Raw genomic sequence first — 7718 nt, forward strand, 5'->3', positions numbered from 1 at the left:
TGTTCGCTTGGATATAAGCACGGATATTTGCACAATTTTAAATGTTAATTTACAAATAGTGTCCTAATGCTGAACATCCTGTTCATATCTGCCATTTGATCACAGTATATATTTGTAAATGTGTTTTGTTTGAGTTTCCTTCTCTGACAAACGTAGATTTCCTTCTGTTATATCGTAACAGATCAAACTCAACTAACCCATCGTTGGACTGAGGAGGAGAGCTCTGCTGGTAAAGTTTGTTGGCAGAAGGAGCGTCTGACGTGCCTGCAGTATCTCACCATCTTCTCTCAACATCTCTTTACATTTCAAGATAAAGCAGCTTTTCACAGTGTGACTGGAACATCGTTCACACCACAACGCTGCAGGTTCAAGCCCACATATTCAGATCAGATCTAATCGCATTCTGAAAGCAAAAAAAAAAAACATCTCTGTGCGAAAAGTTTGGCTGCAGTAGAGCTAAACTTTTCTGTCAAAATCAAGAGAATTAATGCAGTTTCAGTATTGGCATCACATTCAAAGTTTGAAATCTTTTCTAAAGAAATGTTAAATGCAAAAAAGGCATTGATAAGTTTTAAAACAACGATATGAGTTATCCTGCGACCCTACAGAGGATAAACACCTTTCGTATATATATATATATATATATATATATATATATATATATATAGTGACTACATCTGCAAAGATATACAATAAAGTAGTCACTGTAACTTGTGGATACCAGATATATGATGCACTATGATGCTTTTACGGTATTTCTGTCTGTTAAAAGCAGCTTTTAAAATAAATGACATGAAAACTTTATTAGCCAATAAAAAATACTATTTTTTAAACAGACCTTCCCAGCTTTACATCATCTGAGACTTCCAGGTCCATAGCTCTCTAAATAATGAGCAGACATCTGAAACATGTCACCTGGAGTTCTTGAGCAGGATAATACTCTCATTTTAAGAACAATAAAATGGTTTGTTTAGCAGAAAGCTCCTGACAGGGTCCTCGGGGCGAATCCACCTGCAGGCACTCATTACATGTAATTAACAGCTAATGAGGTAAATGTGTTTTCTATTCAACAACACAATGACACCAACAGTAGCAAATGCTCTGCCTGTGCAAGAGTTTCTGTAACAGTAAAATCCAGGACAGGACTAAATACAGTGAAATCCCACGCGAGACACAGACAAAATGAAACATGGCTGACTCGCCTGTAGAGAGAATAAACAGAGCAGAGAATCCACAGACAATCCTCACAAAACAATCACTTCAGATACGACAAACCTGTGTTTCACACCCAAGAAGAAATTATGTTATTTTCACAATTCCAAAATCAGGTACTATAGCACAAGATCATTGTATTTTATGTATGTTTTCACTACTTTCCAGACAGTAAAAAAAAAAAAAAAAAAAGCATAATCTCAGATGTCTGAGACATTAAAGGGATGCTTCGCCTAAAAATGAAAATTTTGTCATCATTTACTCACTCTCACGGTTCCAAACCTGTATGAGTTTCTTTCTTCTGTTGAACACAAAAGAAAGTAATTTCAAAAATGTTGACAACCAAACTTTTGGTAGCCATTGACTTCTGTAGTATGAAAAAAATTACTATGTAAGACAATGACGAACACCAACTGTCAACTAAAGGGTGAGTAAATTATTTCCTTTTTCTGTGAGCTGTCTCTTTAAGGGACCCCCATAAGGCCTAGGGGTGTAACGATAAATCGATTAATCTAATGCATCGCAATTCTCTCTGAAATCGATTCTGAGCTTAGTTTTATCAGCAGATGGCACTGCATGCTTTAGAAACAGCTTGTTTTCAGTTCCTTACACACACACCACTTGAACTTAAAATAATCATTAATAAAGTTCAAAAAGGTTGAAGTGAATTACAAGAGTGTTCACAGTGGGTTGTGTTTACATTAATCTTGCGTCATAAAAGCAGAGGTGCAAGTACATTTAACCACTCAGTTGAACGCATGAGCGGTCTTCTTCATGAGCATTTGAGTGTGCAGTTAAAAACTAAGTTCAGAATCGATTCAAGAGAGAATTGCGATGCATTAGGAAAATCACAGAATCTATTAATTAATTGATTTATCGTTACACCCCTAATAAGGCCTTACATTTTAATCTGGTGTCCCTAGTGTTTCACTGAAACTAGAAGACAAGACAAATTAACTAGACTGTTTTGTTTGTTTGTTACTTTATTTACTTTTTCTGCTCAATACAGCGCCTGTTGCAGTGTTTCGATGGCATACTTCACAGTGATGAGGTGGCAGCACCATCTCAAGATTATTTTTAAATGATTATTATTTTTAAATAAATTTCTAACCAGCAGTCACTGAACTTCACAAGAGCATGAAAAAGACCATTGATAAATGGTCGACTTTATGCAAATGAGCAGCAGAAAACAGCAGGCGGCAGCAAATAGCTGTGAGGTTCAGGTAGTGACGTCTGTCTTCAGCATTTAAAAATAATGTTTTACCTTAGTCCAGACTTCAGAGGGAACGAGCCCATCAACCAGATCCAGAATGAGCTGCAGTTCAACCAAATCCAGAAATCATTATTGAGAAGAGAGCTGAGCTCTCAGAGTTTGATAATATGTCACACACACACACACACACACACACACACAAGGGTCATGCTGGAGCTGTGTGTGTGTGTGTGTGTGTGTGTGTGTGTGTTTGACAGATACACCGTCAGTAGAGCGTGTCATTCTCTCAGCCAGCAGTGAAACGCTCCATCTAACATCAAAATAAACTAGAGCTCATCTAGGTGTCTAAACGTCATCAGTCCAAAATAAAACACATAAACTAACCCAGAACCACTGAGCAGACGGACCAACACGTTCTCACTCCCAACTCCTCACATATCTATGGAAGCCCGTTTCCGCCACTAAATGAAAAATAAAAAAGGTTAAAGGTGCCATAGAATGCATTGATACAGTATTTTAAAATTGTTCTCTGATATCTACATAGAATGTATGTGGCTTAGGTAAGGGCAAAAAATCTCCAGAAACGATTCTACATGTGCATTTACAACCCTAGGATTTCTCCCTAGAATTAAACGGTCTGTTATTGGCTTATTTGGCAGGGTCATGAATAATAATGAGCTCTGCTCTGATTGGCTGTTTCACAGTGTGGCTCATTTCAGTAGCTCACAGGAAGGAAACACAGGGAGGAAAATATATATTTAAATACTTTCTCTCGCAGTTATATCGTCGGGTAATTATGCTGTATATAAAATGCGGGCATCAGGGAGCCGCTATTAATACGCAGGGCATTGAAACGATTTTGAACGATTGGTCGATCGCGTTATATTTTCAATTTTGCTTTCAAGATACACGATCGCACAAACTCTGTTTATATTATGGAGCAGCAGTATTTACCACACATTTTACAAGATCAGATGCTTGTCAGTGGTGCTCAGGATCTGTTCACTCGCCATCATCCTCAGTCATCTCTTACTCTGTTTATGTGGTAAGTGAAATCTTATGTACTGCAGTGTAACAGGCTACCGCTAGCAAGGAGCTAACCATGTTCCTTTAGTGGCTCACACTATTTGCATTCCGTGCTTTTCTGAATACAGACACCAGCCCATCCATGCACATCACATCCCCTGCACAGCCTGGAACATAACAGTTATTTCCATGATCTGCCATTTTCGCTGTTGTCCGCGTTTGTTTCTTCACAATACCTGCAGAACTTCTGATGGTTCAGCTGGCGGCTGGCCTAGAACAAGGGCGGATTTATGCAAATATTGGGGGTGTAACTATCAGTGATCCTGACTGTTACGTCACAGTCGTTATGTTCTGATTCCCCTGTTTTTCAGTGGTCTTTTTTATTCCTGAGATTTACATAAGAAGGAGGAAACTACGGTGTTTGAGACTCATGGTATGTCATTTCCATGAACAGAACTCTTATTATTCAACTATGCCAAGGTAAATACAGTTTTTCATTCTAAAAGGAGATATAAACTCTCAATTCTGAGAACATATCAGTCTTTTTTCCCCCCTCAAAACTGGACTTTAATTCGCAATTACGAGTTTATCTCACAATTCAAAAAATAAAAGTCAGAATTGCGAGAAAAAAAGTCAGAATTGCACGTTTTTATCTCGCAATTCTGACTTTATAACTCGCAATTGTGAGTTTATATCACGCAATTCTGAGAAAAAAAGTCAGAATTGTGAGATAAAAATTTGCAATAACCATTTTTTTGTTTTTATTCAGTAGCGGAAACGGGCTTCCATAAATATTGATGCTTGGTCAGGACCCTTTGGCGTCGCTTTTTGATGCTCAAGGTACCCCTTTAGCATCATTTTTCGACTTGCAGGGTCCTCCATTGTTTAAATAAGAAACCCTTGGAGTCCAAATGCCGATGCAAAAGGTACTGGGAATTTTATCGTCATGATTAAATTATATATTGGGTAATAAAATTGCCATTATTTTATATATGTTGGGGTGTGATTTTTTTCAATTTAAACAGCCACAACAGTTTTATTTACATTACATTATTTACACATTTATGAGAACGTAACCCAACCCCTGCCCCTAAACCTACCATTTGTCAATAAAACACAAGATATAACCGGCAGATACAACTACCGTCATAATTTATTCAAAAAGTATAGATGCGATCGCCGTCTCCGTCCACCGTAAAACTCTTGTGTGCAGTCTCTGTGCGTGAATTCAAAAAATGCTGCCAGAAGAAGCCTTGGTTGTGAAATGCAATGAATGAGATTTGAGTGCGTTAACGGAGCGGGATCCTTTTCAGTGCTTAAAACCTTATGTTTTACTCTCTTCTTCGCATAAAGACTTTGTATAGCTTCAGAAGACTTGGAATGCAACATGATTTGTTTGTAATGCTTTTATACTGCTTGTTTATGGTCAGTTTTTGCAATGAATACCTGTGACTGCACTTATATTTGCCTGTTACGTGTTTTATATTGTTCAGAAGTGGTATGTTTAGGGTAGGGGTGGGTTAGGTGCTCTAATGAAAGAAATAAATTTATATAAAATTATTTATATTTTTTACAAATGCATGCAAACCATTAAACTAAGACAAACAACTAAAAACAAAGGAGGACCCTGCAAGTCGAAAAATTATGCTAAAGGGGTACCTTGAGCATCAAAAAGCGACGCCAAGTGGTCCTGACCAAGCGTCAATATGTGACGAGTTGGGAGCGAGAACCCCTGCATCCAATGTTCATACTATCCATCCTAAATAGTATGTGAGATTACAATAAGTGTGTCCCAAAGCATAGTATGTTGAAAAGAGAATGCCAAAAGTCTCCTATTAAAAGGTCTACTATTTCAGGTCGATTTTTGAAGTGTGAATCCGTGCACACTCTAATGGCTAAAATTGCCCACAATCCATTGCGCTTTGGCGAAGGATTCGGTCCAGAACTACAAACTTGAATAAAAAGTGTTAGTAAAACTACAAACATGGCGGATGCGCACGATCGACCATTAGGTAGAGAGGTTTACAAAAAGGGGTTTGAGTTACTAATAATCAACATTTAACATGGTAAAAAGTATTTATTTATTGTTATCCGTGTTATATTTCATAACAGCAATGTGAACTTTTATAAACATCCATTTGGTTGTTAACTTTTAAATGCATCATTATGCAGAAAATATGAGCAGAGTTCTCCGCATGAAAGACCCGCGACTGCAGATCAACGAGCTACTTCTTTTCTTCGAGCTACTACGGTAGGAAGTTAAATTAAATTAAATGTGGAGGATATTAACAGTGACAAGATGATTGACAGGTTTACAGTGACAGGGTGCGTGTAACAGGTGCGACAGAGACCGTTAAAGACGCAGTTGTGTGACGTTATAGTATGTCCCAAAGTGTGCCTACTCTTCTACTACACACTCAAAAGCGTGTACTTTTTCTTCACCAAAAGATTACATACTTTAAGGGCGTAGTATAAGTATGCACATTGGGACGCACCAAACATGTTTAACAGACAGATGCTTCTTCTTCATCTTCTTGTTTTATGGCAGGTGGCATCCAACGTTAAGGTGCATTAGCACCACCTACTATACTGGAGTGTGAACCAGAGTGACTAACAAAACTTAACAACCCCCAAAAATTCTATATATATTCTATTTATTAACCCAGTTTCCCTCAAGATTACAATTAAAGAATTATTGATCAAGTTTGACCAAGTATTTGTTTTGCATCTAGTATCTCCTGTGGTGTCCTTCTGAATATTTCTCTTTCTGTAATATATTTTTGACAGTGACATAGTACATGTTCTACTGATTCCTCCTCATGACAACACTCACACAAACCTGATGGATATTTACCAATGAGATGCAATGTCTTATTTAGTCTTGTGTGACCCAGTCTTAATCTTGATATTATGTTTTCCTCCTTGGTACTTCGCCCCGTCTTCTTCATCCTTCCCACTGAATTCCTTCTGGATGGTATAAGGATGTCTGCCTGTGTTTCCCTTTAGTGCTGGGAGATATGCTCAATTTTCATATCGTCCTATCGTCAGCCTGTGAGATCGCCGATACACGATATTATCATGCTAATTTATTTAATTAATTATTTACTTAGTTTCATTGCTGGAAAGTGAACAAACTCCAGCGTAAGGCTAAAAGCAGCCTAATGTTTCTAATATGACTGAATTTGTATTTAACATGATAACAAATTAATAGAAACATCGTAATTTACTAATTATAATGCTTACATTTCCTCAGTTATTCAAAAAGCAGCTAACTTACAGAAAACAAGCAAAGAATTACATTACCAAAGAACATCATCACAAGCTCTGCCTAGCGCGAGTTTATGCACTTTAAAAACACTCCCGTTATAATCAGTGAATCTACACTGTAGGATGAATAAATCTCTTATACTTGCAACACACATACATCTGCACTTTGTTGTTTATGAGAGTATTCTGTGCGCGCTGAACAACGGAACTCCGCTCATCTGAACGCCTCTGATTGGACATTGCAATCAAGAACTCTTTATTACTGATTGGTCAGTAAATGCGCAACACTGTAAAAATGCGGGAAAAGAAATATAATGCAACAAATAAGCCCTAATATTAATTAAATAGTATTACTAGCCTGATAATAATGATAATAATAATAATAACAATAATAATAATTGTTTTGCTATCGTCAAAGGCATCATCCACAGGCGATATCTCTGACTATCATCGATACATGATACAATCATCTATCGGCACAACCCTATTTCCCTTATTCTATTTATCTTGCCATTTGCTGATGATTTTACTTTTAACTATTGTCTTTATTTCTGTTTTACTAAATAAAATGTCCACTGTATTTTCCTGCCTGATTGCTTCCTTTGATAATGAATCTGCTATTTCATTGCCTTTAACTCCCCTGTGAGCTGGCAGGCACTCACATAAATGTAACCACTATATTCAAATTGTGAAGTCTGAATAGAGTTTCATATATTTCATTAACTATGTCTTGCCTACTCTGGGATGAATATGATTGTAAAGATAATAACGCTGAACTTGAATCTGAGCACAGAATAACTTTGTTTAGTTTAACTTGTTCTACCCAGAGTAGAGCTGTTGCGATTGCTATTAGCTCAACTGTATAAACTTCCAGGTGATCTGATGTTCTCCTATTGTTAGATACTTGTAAAGATGGAATGGTAAATACATATGATGTTCTTCCTGTAGGATCTTTGGATCCATCTGTATATAGCTACATAATTCTGATACAATGTTTGAA

Source organism: Onychostoma macrolepis, chromosome 07 (genome assembly GCF_012432095.1).
Source record: "Onychostoma macrolepis isolate SWU-2019 chromosome 07, ASM1243209v1, whole genome shotgun sequence".
NCBI classification, from domain to species: domain Eukaryota; kingdom Metazoa; phylum Chordata; class Actinopteri; order Cypriniformes; family Cyprinidae; genus Onychostoma; species Onychostoma macrolepis.